Source organism: Gossypium hirsutum, chromosome A05 (genome assembly GCF_007990345.1).
Source record: "Gossypium hirsutum isolate 1008001.06 chromosome A05, Gossypium_hirsutum_v2.1, whole genome shotgun sequence".
NCBI classification, from domain to species: Eukaryota; Viridiplantae; Streptophyta; class Magnoliopsida; order Malvales; family Malvaceae; genus Gossypium; species Gossypium hirsutum.
Genome location: NC_053428.1, coordinates 86,441,437 through 86,455,162, shown reverse-complemented (window position 1 = coordinate 86,455,162; position 13,726 = coordinate 86,441,437). Strand labels below are relative to the sequence as shown.

At 35.1% G+C, this 13,726-nt stretch overlaps 1 non-coding gene across 1 annotated transcript; it reads right to left on the bottom strand.

Annotated features, from left to right (window-relative positions):
• Nucleotides 1-1,438: 1,438 nt before the first annotated feature.
• Nucleotides 1,439-1,545, bottom strand: LOC121230127 (small nucleolar RNA R71). The gene has a single exon (XR_005928079.1). It is a non-coding gene; the product is annotated as a small nucleolar RNA R71 (small nucleolar RNA).
• Nucleotides 1,546-13,726: the final 12,181 nt, after the last annotated feature.

The following is a 13,726-nucleotide window of genomic DNA, read 5'->3' as shown; positions in this document are numbered from 1 at the left end:
TAGTTATGAACTAAAACCCTTAAATACCTAAGGGGAATGAAACCTAAGACAGATCTTGTTATTATTATCTGAACTATATGATAAATATTTGACTTGTTCTTAATTATGCTTAATTCTTTTTTTGATATTCCAGGATATTGATTCAAGTTAAGCTCTTATTCAGAGGAGGAATAGACACTGTCTAAGAGTACATTTGTCATAATTAAGAGTACATTTGTCATAATTTGTCAGATTAAGGTGAAACCTAATAAGGGGATCCATAGATCAAGTTAATGCAACCCTAGGGAGTTAATTGGAAAGAGATTTCAATTATTCAACCTAGGGTTAAACGTTGTTAGTCTCGAAAGATCAAGTCAAATGAATAAATCATCCGATTCAGAGTCAAGTAACAAGTGAAGTCTAGGTGGATTTTTCCTTATGTATTGTCTTAATTCAATCGTCTTTCCAAAAGTAATTCCCCAATTCTATTTTCTGTGAATTCTTACTTTAGTTAATTAGTTAGTTAAAACAAACCCTATTATTCTTAGGCTAGATAATAAAAAGGCAGTCATTACTAGTACTTTTAGTTCCTTTGGGTTGACAATCCGGTCTTGCTAAAACTATACTACTATTCGATAGGTACACTTGCCTTCATCGTGATAATAGTTAGTTTCAAGAACGATTCATTATAAATATTTAAAACCTGTCATGAATATCAAGCGTATCAAGTTTTTGGCGCTGTTGCTGGGGAACTAAGATATTAGGAACACTCGATTTTTATTACTTTAGCCATTTAATTTTACTGCAATTTAAATTTTATTCTAACTTTTATTACTAATTCTTCTTTTTCCTTTTTTCTGGCAGGTTTTTATAGTTTATGACTAGAAGAAACCCGTCAGGACCATTACTTTTTGACAATGAGATCGATCACACAGTTCGCAGAAACCAAAGAGAAATAAGGCGAAACTTAAGATACATAGAGAACGAGCAAGAGGACGATATTCAAACCACAACTAAGGAGATGGCTAAAAATCTGGAAAACCTGATACCGCCTGCGATTGCTGTTAATCCAATAAATCAGAATCCTGCTCCACGCACTATGTATGATTATCCTAAACCTATTTTAACAGGAACTGAATCGAGTATAGTTAGACCTGCTATTGCCATAAATATTTTTGAACTGAAACCTAACACAATTCAAATGATACAACAATTTGTTCAGTTTGATGGTTTGTAGGATGAGGATCCAAATGCTCATTTGGCGAATTTCTTGGAATTCTGCGATACATTTAAAATCAATGGCATTTCTGATGATGGCATATGTCTTCGGTTGTTTCCCTTTTCGTTGAGGAACAAAGCTAAACAGTGGTTGAACTCATTACCACGAGGGTTAATTACTACTTGGGAACAAATGACCGAAAAGTTTCTATTAAAATACTTTCCGCCAGCTAAAACGGCTAAATTACGTAATGATATCTCTTCTTTTGTGCAGATGGATTTAGAGACACTCTACAATGCATGGGAGAGATACAAGGACCTTTTGCGAAGATGCCCGCACCATGGGTTACCACTCTGGCTACAAGTTCAAATTTTTCATAATGGCCTGAATCCTTCGACTCGACAAATGGTTGACGCAGCTGCTGGCGGAACATCAATAATAAAACACCTGAAGATGTTTATGAGTTTATAGAGGAGATGTCACTGAATAACTATCAGTGGCAAGTCATAAGGACAAAGCCAACAAAAATAGTCAGTGTTTATAACATCAATTCGGTCACCATGCTCTCTAATCATGTAGAAATCTTGAATAAGAAAATTGATGGTTTTTTTAGTTCTTCTCAGGTTCACCCAGTAATGCAGTGCGAAGCAAATGAGGGTGAATCGAGCAATTCAGAATACCCACCTTATGGCCACAACATGGAGAATGAGCAGTTAAATTACATAGGTAATAATTCTCGATCTTAAAATAATCCTTATAAAAATAATTACAATGCGGGTTGGAGGAATCACCCTAATTTTTCATGAGGATGCCAAGGAAATCAGAAACCACCACCCCCTCCAGGCTTTCAGTAACCACCATACCAGCGGGAGAAAAAGTCGAACCTTGAGGAGATGCTAACCAAATTCATCTCAGTGTTAGAAACTCATTTTTAGAATACCGAAACGACACTCAAAAATCAACAAGCATCGATCCAAGGGCTTGAAACTCAAATTGGACAGCTGGCTAAGATGATTTCAGAAACAGCACTAGAAAATCTACCTAGTAACACCGAACCCAATCCAGAAGCACATGTGAAAGCAGTTACATTGAGGAGTGGGAAAGTGTTAGCTAAATCAAAAAAGAAGCCACAACAAGAAGCTGATAGAAGCAAAAGAATGGAGGTAAAACCCGAAAGCAATGACATTCCAATTCCAAAGGAATATAAACCACCAATTCCATACCCACAAAAGTTGAAGAAAGACCGCATGGATGCACAATTTGGTAAATTCCTTGAACTTTTTAAAAAACTACATATTAACTTACCTTTTGTTGAAGCTATATCGCAGATACCTACATACGCAAAATTTTTAAAAGAGCTCCTAACAAACAAAAGGAAGTTTAAAGACTTATCTACAGTGGAACTTAATGAGGAATGTTTGGCTATACTCCAAAACAAATTGCCAACCAAACTAAAAGATCCAGGAAGTTTTACTATACCCCGCTTAATTGGTAGTTTTAACATTGATAAGGCACAAGCTGATTTAGGTGCTAGCATTAATTTGATGCCATATAAAATGTTTAAACAACTTGGTTTTGGGAACCTAAACCCACTAGAATGAGTATTCAACTAGCTGATAAATCTATTAAATATCCTAGGGGTATTATAGAGGACATACTTGTAAAAGTAGATAAATTTATATTCCCTGTTGACTTCGTTGTACTTGATATGGATGAAGATGTTGAAGTGCCTTTAATCTTAGGGTGTCCACTTTAGGCCACTACTAGGGTTGTTATTGATGTGGGTGATGGTAAAATGGTACTTAGAGTAGGTGACGAAGAAATCGTTTTTAAAATTTATGATGCCATGAGATTTTCTAGGGAATAGGATGACTCATGTTATTTTATTGACTCTATTGATCATGTTGCTCAAGATTCTTTTCAGGAAGTCATACATAAGGACACGTTGGAACTGTGCCATGCCCAAGGAGAGGAGATAGATGACAATGATTCCGAGACAGTTAAAATAAAAGCTAAACTAAACTTCAATGAATCTTCCCAAAGACAAGCAGAATATGAGGACATTAAAGGGAATGATGATTTTAAGCAAAAACCCTCTATTGAAGAACCTCCCAAACTGGAACTCAAACAATTACCAAATCACTTGGAATATGCATTCTTTGGAAATAATTCTACATTACCAGTTATTATTGCATCTAACTTGCAACCTAAGGAGAAAGAGGAATTAATCCAAGTATTAAAAGAACATAAAAAGGTCATAGCTTGGAAAATTTTTGACATTAAAGGGATCAGCCCTTCTTTTTACACCCATAAAATTTTAATGGAAGATGAATATAAACCATGTGTGCAAGCTCAAAGATGATTGAACTCCAACATGAAAGAAGTTGTTAAAGCTGAGGTAATTAAACTTCTAGATGCTGGAATTCTTTATCCTATTTTTGACAGTTCTTGGGTAAGTCTAGTGCAGGTTGTTCCTAAGAAAGGAGGCATGACTATGGTAGCCAATGAGAAGAATGAACTAATTCCAACTAAGACAGTTACAGGTTGGAGAGTTTCCATTGACTATAGGAAGCTAAATGATGTCACGAGGAAAGATCACTTCCCATTGCCATTCATTGACCAAATGTTGGAAAGACTATCAGGGCACATGTACTACTGCTTCTTAGACAGACTATCTGGCTATTTTCAAATCCCAATAACTCCTGAAGATCAGGAAAAAATAACATTCACATGTCCATACAGTACATTTGCTTATCGAAGAATGCCCTTTGGATTATGTAATGCTCTTACTACGTTCCAGTGCTGCATGATGGCTATCTTTGATGAACTCGTAGAAGATATCATGGAGGTATTTATGGATGATTTCTCGGTATTCGGTAACTCTTTCCATCTTTGCCTTAAAAATTTAAAACGAGTTCTAATAAGATGTGAGAAAACGAACCTTGTACTTAACTGGGAAAGATGTCACTTTATGGTTCAAGAAGATATTATGCTAGGACATAAAATTTCTAGTAAAGGGATTGTGGTTGATAAATCTAAAGTCAAAATCATTGAAAAATTACCTCCTCCTAGTTCAGTTAAGGCTATTAGAAGTTTTTTAGGACATGCTGGGTTTTATAGAAGATTTATTAAAGATTTTTCTAAAATAGCTAACCCTTTGACCAAATTATTAGAAAAAGATATGCTCTTTAATTTGGATCAGGAATGTTTAGAAGCATTTAATACTCTAAAGGATAAATTGATAAATGCTCCAATTATAATAGCACCTGATTTGAATTTACCTTTTGAACTAATGTGTGATGCGAGTGACTTTGCAGTAGGTGCAGTTTTGGGACAGCGAAGGGACAAGCACTTTCAACCTATTTATTATGCTAGCAAAACTTTGACAGCTGCACAGGAGAACTACACCACCACGGAGAAAGAATTGTTAGCTGTGGTTTTTGTATTCGATAAATTTAGTTCATATCTAATATTGTCTAAAGTTGTCGTTTATACTGACCATTCTGCCCTTCGCTACCTGTTAACTAAGACTGATGCAAAACCTCGTCTCATTCGATGGATTTTGCTATTGCAGGAATTCGACTTGGAAATTCAAGATAAGAAAGGAGCAAAAAATCTCGTAGCTGATCATTTATCCAGGCTTGAAAATTCAAATACTAAAGAGCTAGATGAAGTGGAAATAAATGATTCGTTCCCTGAAGAACAGTTTTTTACTATTTCTAACTAGGAGGTACCTTGGTTTGCAGACATCGCGAATTTTTTAGCCGCTAACGTTATCCCCAATAGGTTGACACATCAGCAAAAGAAATGATTCTTTACTGATGTGAAAAACTATTTTTGGGAAGATCCTTTCTTTTCCGTATATGTACAGATCAAGTCATTCGGCAATGCGTTACAAGAACAGAAGCATTAAAAATCTTGGAACATTGCCACTCAGGACTAGCTGGAGGACATTATGGTGGAAATAAGACCGTACAAAAAATACTTGAATCAGGTTTTTATTGGCCCACCTTATTCAAAGATGCCAACAGGTATGTTATTTCTTGTGACAAATGCCAAAGGACAAGTAATATCTCTAACCGTGATGAAATGCCTCAAACATATACGCTTTCATGTGAAATATTTGGTATTTGGGGTATCGACTTCATGGGTCTATTCCCCAGTTCATTTGGAAATAAATACATCTTAGTAGCTGTCGATTATATGTCTAAACGGGTTGAAACCAAGCTCTGCCTACAAACGATGCTAGAGTAGTGGTACGTTTCTTTAAAAAAAATTTCTCTCGATTTGGAACACCTAGATTAATCATCAGCGATAGGGGGACTCATCCAATTTGAAAAGACCCTCAAGAAATATAGAGTTTGCCACCGAACAGCTACACCTTACCACCCTCAAACTAGTGGCCAAGTCGAAGTGGCAAATCGAGAACTTAAACGTATCCTAGAAAAGACGGTAGGATTAAACAGGATAGATTGGGCAATGAAAATAGATGATGCATTATAGACTTATAGAACTGCTTTTAAAACCCCCATAAGAACATCACCATACAAACTCGTTTATGGAAAAAGTTTTCAACTACCATTTGAGTTAGAACACAAAGCATTCTGGGCTATAAAATTTCTAAACTTTGATCCCAAACTTGTAGGTGAAAACAGGTTGATCCAGTTAAACGAGTTAGACGAATGGCGAACCTATGCATATGAAACTTCAAGACTATACAAGGAAGCAACGAAACAACGCCACGATGCTCAGTTAAAACAAAATAAAGAATTTGAAGTTGGAGATCTTGTACTATTATATAACTCGAGACTCAAATTGTTCCCTGGGAAGCTTAAATCACAATGGTCAGGTCCATTCGTAGTCAAAACAGTTTTCCCATACAGCACCGTAGAAATAAGTCACCCATCGCAAGGTACTTTCAAAGTAAATGGACATCGCCTCAAACCTTACAACGGTGAGAAATTTAAAGATGACAAGGAGGAGTTATGGCTCCACGAATCTCTTTAAGTATACTCACACGGTAATTCTAGCTTAGACTTTAAATAAGCACTTCTCGGGAGGCAACCCGAGCACTAACAATATTCCTTTCTTTAAATTTTAGTTTTTAAAATCTAACATGCTAAACAAATCATTGAGCACAGGCTTTTCAAAACTACATGGCCAGGCACACGGGTGTGCCATAGGCCGTGCACATACCACAGGATGCAACACAACCGTGCGATACGGTCGTGTGAAAAAATAGGGCAAAAATTTCTTCCCCAACACGGGATGTGATAAGTAGCCACAGCCAGGCGACATGGCTGTAGGCGAAACTGCCAAAATAACACAGGCGTGTAACATGCCCGTGTTTTGAAACCGTGGGTAAACATGTCAATTTAACACGGGCGTGCGCCTACCTACACGGGCGTGGAAGAAGCGAACGGAGATCGACACGGCCGTGCAACATGGCCGTGTACACCAATGCGCCTAATTTCGAAAAGTACAAAATGCAAGAGCTGAGCTTAGAGCACACGGGCGTGCCCCACAGCCGTGTGCCCCAATTTCTCTATAAACACCTATTATTTATTTTATTTTATTTTTATCTCTATATTTTGAAATTATTTTTTATTTCCTTTTAATACTATTTCTTCCTGAGTTTTTACAATTTTTATTCTTCAGCTATTTCATTACGAGTAATTATGCTTCAGTATACCTCTTAAAGAGTTCTTGATTTCATCACAATTAGAAAGAGCTCCAAAGCTCATCCTCGCATAGGAACTAAAAACTCCACCAGGAAAGGTTCTCCACGACTGTCATGTCCTGCTCGACCACGACCATAGCTACCACCAGATATAATATTCTTTTGGCGCAGGACTTATGGACTAATAAACCTCTACCACCACCGAAGTATCCTCCTCCACTCTCATGCCGATTATCCTCCAAAACTTCAGTTCAAGGAATTCATTCATCATTCAAGAAGTTTCACTTCTCTCCCTATCTTATGATTATGAATCTATCATTTTCATTATATCTATCTTTGTACATTGAGGGCAATGTACATCTTAAGTGTGGGAGGGTCTTTAATATCATCATTAGAAATCTCTTAATTGTGTCTTATTCTCAAGTAAATCATTTATATCACTATTAGAATGAATTTTAATTAATTTATGATTTTTATTGATATGTCTTAAATTAAAACATATGCATTTATGCATTGAGTGTTTAAACTTTAAGACATTAGGGAATCAAGCATGATAAATTGATTTTTGAAGAATTAAAAACTTTTAGGTTGTTTTTCCCAAGTTTAGGTATTATCTTGAGTTGAAATTCACAGGTTTAAACATCACAAAGCCATAATTTTTGTGAAATTTTGAGCCTTTAGAGCATCTATCATTGCTTTCATGCTCACTTTTATTGTTGCTTTGAGTGCATCATTATTGAATTGTTATTTTAGAACTTGCTTGATTAAGCATGTCAAAACCACACCATTTGAGTTGATATGTCAAAATGATAAAGGCACTTAGGTTTAACCTATTCACTCCACAAAAGCCTACCTTCATAACTAATCCTTAGTGAACCCCTTTGAGCCTAACAAGCCATTAATTGTTTTACCTTCAATATTAACCCATAAACCATTATTGTTGAAATCCCCTGATTTGATCCTTATTTTTGTCGAGATTTGATTTGAACTAATTGATTAGCTATGTTTTTATCTTCTATGTAGCTGACTTGTTCTTAAAAAAAATAATAATAAAAATAAAAAAAATTCATACTTACATATTAGTAGTAATTCGGTATTGTTGAGCTGTAGTATCTAAATTTCATCTTCTGAGAAAAAGCTCACTTATACTCAATTGATGTTTAATTACTCTTTCTAGTTAGGTAATTTTTCAATTCAATCTCGATTCTAACCTTTTCTTTTAGCTTGTGACCACACCCCCTAACCAAAGCCACGTTACAACCCTTTAAAGACCTTTTGATTGATGTTCATCTCAATATATAGTGGTGGAGATTTGATTTTCATGCAAGCCTATGTAATGACTTTTCATTATTGACTATTGAGTGCTTCATGTATTATCCTTAAACACCTCGAGTGATTTGAGTGAATCTTTAGTGAGGATGTGAAAATCTGTGATATTTTGAGTCGAAAGTAATTACTTAGATGAGGGGAGACACCTATGCTTTCATGATAAAATACTCAACTTGGAATGTTTGAAACTTTGATGTTCTTTCAGTCAAATTCTCAATGTATGATATTACTTATAGATTATTTTGAGATATTATTAATAGCACTTATAAGTTAAGAAGAATTTATTTTGATTGTGAGTTGAGGGTTTTGCTTGAAGACAAGCAAATGCTTAAGTGTGGGAGTATTTGATAAACAGTAATTTATACATATTTTTACCCCATGCTTAACGCATTTATGGACAGTTTCTTCTTAGAATTGGTGAATTCAATGCTCCTAATCCTTTAATTTCATGTTTTATACTTAGGAGAGTATAGGAGAATAAAAAAAGTGAGAAACGGGACGAAAATGGAGAAAATAGACCCACATGGGAAAACAACACGGCCTGGACTTCCTCACACGGACGTGTCACACGGCCGTGTCACTTTGGCAAGGTCAAAGCACGATTTACATGGGTAGATCACAGCCCGTGCCCATTTAACAGCCTTGACAACGGCCTTAAGCAATCGTACACGGGCGTGTCCCTGCTGAGCCCAAGTTTAGTCCAATTTGGAAAAGGCCAATTTTGAGGGCTCTTAGGCATTCCAAAGCCTGTTTAAACACCTGAGGAGGCACTTAGAAGGGGGGCCACAAAGAAGGAAGAAGGGAACTGCTCAAGGAAAGCCGATTGATCCATCTCAGAAGTCGGATTCATCATCAAGATTAAAGATCTCCCTTCAATTTCCCTTCAGGAGTTTTGGGTTTTTCTTTATGTTTTGTATTCATTATTCTTCTAAGATGTTTACCTTTTTATTTATGAACTAAAACCCTAAATACTTATGGAGAATGAAACCTAAGACAGATCTTGTTATTATTATCTGAATTGTATGATAAATATTTGACTTGTTCTTAATTATATGTTCTTAATTCTTGTTTTGATATTCCAGGATATTGATTCAAGTTAAGCTCTTATTCAGAGGAGGAATAGACTCTGTCTAAGAGTACATTTGTCATAATTAAGCGGAGTTAATTGTGCGCCTAGAGATAGGGTGACAAGATTTTGCAGGATTAAGGTGAAACCTAATAAGGGGATCCATAGATCGAGTTAATGCAACCTTAGAGAGTTAATTAGAAAGAGATTTCAATTATTCAACCTAGGGTTAGATGTTGTTAGTCTCAAGAGGGATAATAATATAACTTAGGGATTTCTATGGATCAAGTCAAATGAACAAATCATCCGATTCAGAGTCAAATAACAAGTGAAGTCTAGGTGGATTTTTCCTTATGTATTGTCTTAATTCAATCGTTTTTCCAAAAGTAATTCCCCAATTCTATTTTCTGTGAATTCTTAGTTTAGTTAATTAGTTAGTTAAAACAAACCCCATTATTCTTAGGCTAGATAATAAAAAGACAGTCATTACTAGTACTTTTAGTTCTTTTGGGTTTGAAAATCTGGTCTTGCTAAAACTATACTACTGTTCGATAGGTACACTTGCCTTCATCGTGATAATAGTTAGTTTCAAAAACGATTCATTATAAATATTTAAAACTTGTCACGAATTTGACGTGTATCAATCCTTAATGCACCATATTCTTCGTGAGGCTCTATCACTCAAGGAACACCCGTCCGGGGTAGATCCTTTCTATTTGAGATCATTGGATTACTCATCCGGACTAAATCTTTTTCTACAACACATGCAATATCTCATGTCATGTAAGTCATAGTTTACCCATCGAATTTCCCTTTTTCTATTTCAACCGGGACATTTATTATCTTTCTTTTATACAAGCACATTTCATGAATTATCATGCAATGAATATCTAAATTTTCATACATTTAAGAACATGCATGTTTAAGTATGTTAAAAGTTTACTTGGGGTTATACGAACTTACCTGGTAATTGCTTTGGTTTCGTGTCTCGATTATTCCGAAACCTTTCGTTTTTCACGATCGACCTCCAGAATTGGTTCCTCGGGGTCTATATCAATAAAATTAGATTATTAATACATCATATTATTCGTTTTAGGCCTAAAACTCACCCTCGAGCAAAATGACCATTTTTCCCCTAACCTTTCACAATATTTACAATTTAGTCCTAAGGCTCGTATAATGTAATGCATGAAATTCCTTGGCTACCAAGCCTAGCTGAATGCTATTCACACTCATAGCAGCCCATGTTTTCCCTTCATTCTATATTTTCCTACCCATTTTCACAACTTTTACAATTTAGTTCTTTAAGCCATTTCCATGAAAAACCACTTAGTAAAAGTTGTTTACCATCCTTTAAACTCTCATATCCCTCCATAAATCATCAAAACACAAACATCTCATGCATGGGTAAATTTTTGAACATGAACCCTAACTTGAAATTTGGGTAAAAATAGAAAGAGCATGTTACGAGGATCTCAAAAATATGAAGAACGTTAAAAACGGGGCCCAGGAGCACTTACTATTGAGCTTGAAAATGTTGAAAACCCTAGCTACGGAGACCCTTAGAATTTCGGTAGCATGGAGAAGAAAATGAGCTAATTTTAGCTTGATTTTCCCTTTTTTTATTTTGTTTATTACCAAATAACCAAAATGCCCTTCCTTACTAAACTTCCAAAATTTTCCATGCATGCCCATTTTTGTCCAAAAACTTATAAATTGAGAAAATTACTCTTTAAGGACCTCCAATTAACATTCCAAAGCAATTTCATACAAATTACTTCTAGAACCCAAGTTTTCAATTTATTCAATTTGGTCCCTAATCTCTAATTGGACACTTTACACATAGAATTTCTTCATGAAACTTTAACACATGGTCATTTTCATATCCTAGACCTCATAATGATCATGACATAATTATTTTAACGTCAAATTTGTAGTCCTAAAACCATTATTCTGACTAAGCCCTAATTCGAGATATTATAATAATGTCGTGGCAAAATCTTGATTAACATACTGTGCAGAAGAGTCTTAGAGTGGCCTGCCACTTTCAAGGGCAAAACCTCAAGTCTTTGTCCCTGCTCATACAGAGTCTTATTATAGTAACATGTGTAATTCCTTCTTTATGACACAAGCATTATTTGAATGTTGCTCATGCCATCCAATATTAGTTAAGTAATCTAACATTTTCCGCATTAAATCAACTTAACAAGAATAATATGCCATCGATTATTCCAAGGGATTGCACATAAACAATTGAATAGGCAGTAAAATAATTAGATTTATACCATGGAAACTTAAAACAGTTAAGTATCATGAAAATAACCCTAACCTGATGAAATTTAACTCATCAATTGGAAAATATAATTCCAAACTATTACCATCGTTTAAAACCAAATAAGTTCACAGGAAAGCCCTAAGGAAATAACTGAAAAACGTCAAGAAAATAGCTTCTGCTCGTCTGCACTTCATCAGCACAATTCTATATTGACCGAGAGGATGACTTCCTCTTCCACTTGAGATTTCTTACTCTTTTACTTCTCTCTAAGATGCCTTTTGAGGTTCCCTTCATTGTCCTTTTACAAATAGAGTTCGGCCAATCAATTTGTGTTAATCTTCTCTTTTCTAAGGTGATTTATTTGGCATAAGTTTATATTTCAAATTGAAACAGCTGCATGAGAATTGTTTGACTCAGTCTTCCTGACATCACTACAGCACTCATGCTGGCATATCATTTGCACTTTGCCCTAGCAAAACTTCACTCATTTATTTCCTTTCTTTGAAAACTTGCTCCTTTCCTACCACCACACAAAACTTCCACAAAAACCAATTAAAAGCACCAAATAACTCAACATTGTTCAAGTTCAAATGCAATATAAAAAATGATAATTAAAACGCCCTAAAATGCAACAAAATATACCTAAGTACAAATAATTAGCTAAGTCAAAAGGTAGAAAATATAACTCTTTTCAAGAGTTATCACACCCCCAAACCTAAGCTATTACTTGTCCTCAAGCAAAAAAATTCCTATATATACTAATGCAAATATTTTGCCATGGCATGAAACCCTTTCGTACTGCTTATCTATCCGAAAAACAATGTATATCTCAATTCTCAGCAATTTTTCTCTTTCCTAAAGTTGTTCGAATGGCTAAGGTTTGTCTAGCAAAGTTAGTGCAAAAATATCTCCTAAAAACAAAAATTTCTAAATACTCGTCCACTCTCCCTTTCTGTCGTATAGCAAATATCTTTTAACCCACTTAGTTCATTTGCTACCTAACATCAATTATTTATTATTCTAGATTTTTCTCTCTGTTTTTTTAATGGGTTTTTTCCTACCCTGACAATCATAGTGGAACATACACCGAATTGCTGAGGTATTACATATGTCACAATTTAAACAAGAAAACATTAATGAAGTTAAGGCCTTTGACTAAAAAGACGGATGGAGGATACAACTACCTCATTAACTACTCAGTCCTTAGCTACAATATCCCTAACAATTTTTATTACACACTCATACTTAGACCCACCTTTCTAATCAATAGCACGATGGAGCAAACAAAGTGGTGCTAACCTATTTAGCGATGCTGAAGCATTGGACTGTCTACTATCCTTTATTTAAATAATATTTCATAGCATTGTTAATAATACTAGGTTGAAGAATCCCTAAGGCATTAAAATATACTCACTATAATTTGAAAAACAATGTAGAGTATAAAGCATCTTAATTTTAGAAATCAATTTCCAAGCAATTTAGCCTTAACAAAACTTACCAAATCCATTTTTACAAATTCAAGAAAATCAAAAAATAATATTTATAATCATCATTGAAAATCATGAATAAAAACTGTAGTTTGTATAGACAAACAATATATCAATAGTTACAATGCCATGGAAAATTACTCCTATATGCAACAATATGGATATACCCTAAATACAAAATGCAACCTAGAGGCCTAATACACCCCCAAACCTAAGGGATGCATTGTCCCCAATGCATGGAACAAAACAAACATAAGTATGCACATAGATATAGACAAAAATAATATGTAATTTATTAAGAAAAGAAATAAGGAAAGAAGAAACTTATTAGGCTTAGACTAGACTGTAGGTCCATCATTCAATTCGTCTGACGGTCTTGCGGGCTTTGACTTTGTACCTCATTTTTCATTTCAAAGTGGTGCTCTCTCCACCTTCCTTCTCAATTTTTATAAGATCAACATCAATTGATCAATTAGTTTGTCTTGCTCTGTCACAGAAGTCGGTGAAGACACGAGTATAGAAGTTTTACCCTTATCAGCAGTAGTGGTAGTGGTAGTGGCAGTGGCCTCCAAGGTCCTTAAATACATATTTTTCGAGCCCATCCTTAGTAGCTTTCTCCTTACGAGTGGCTTCTTCTTCCACAGAATCACTATTGGTAGCAGCTGATTTGGCTCCTCTTCAGAGTCATCAG